We start from the raw sequence: 301 nt of genomic DNA on the forward strand, positions 1-301 counted from the left end.
GAGATGCCAAGAGATTTGGACTTGGAAAAAGGGGTTGGGTGCAGCCCCTGGCTCTCTTGTTCTCTCAGTGTGCACGGGTGGAGCGGGGGAGAGAGGCCGTGGTTGCTGTGGGGAGAATTCGTCACCATTGCGGGGTTCTGTCTTCTGCTGCCTTTCTTCCACTGTGCGTGGAGCCCTGCTCAGGGGAGCGGTTGTTGCACTGGGAGCTTATTAAAACCCTACCTCACTAAAAGAGGGACTTTTCACCATCTGCTTGGGTGCCTCAGGGGAAAACCCCGGGCTCCTGAGCCCACCTTTCCCT

At 57.1% G+C, this 301-nt stretch overlaps 1 protein-coding gene across 2 annotated transcripts in view; it reads left to right on the top strand.

The window, feature by feature from the left end:
- USP28 (ubiquitin specific peptidase 28) overlaps window positions 1-301 on the top strand; it is a 20771-nt gene that overhangs the window by 9852 nt on the left and 10618 nt on the right. The gene's annotated exons all lie outside the window — the stretch shown is intronic.

This window comes from Corvus brachyrhynchos, unplaced genomic scaffold, assembly GCF_000691975.1.
Source record: "Corvus brachyrhynchos isolate BGI_N302 unplaced genomic scaffold, ASM69197v1 scaffold46, whole genome shotgun sequence".
Lineage (NCBI taxonomy): Eukaryota > Metazoa > Chordata > Aves > Passeriformes > Corvidae > Corvus > Corvus brachyrhynchos.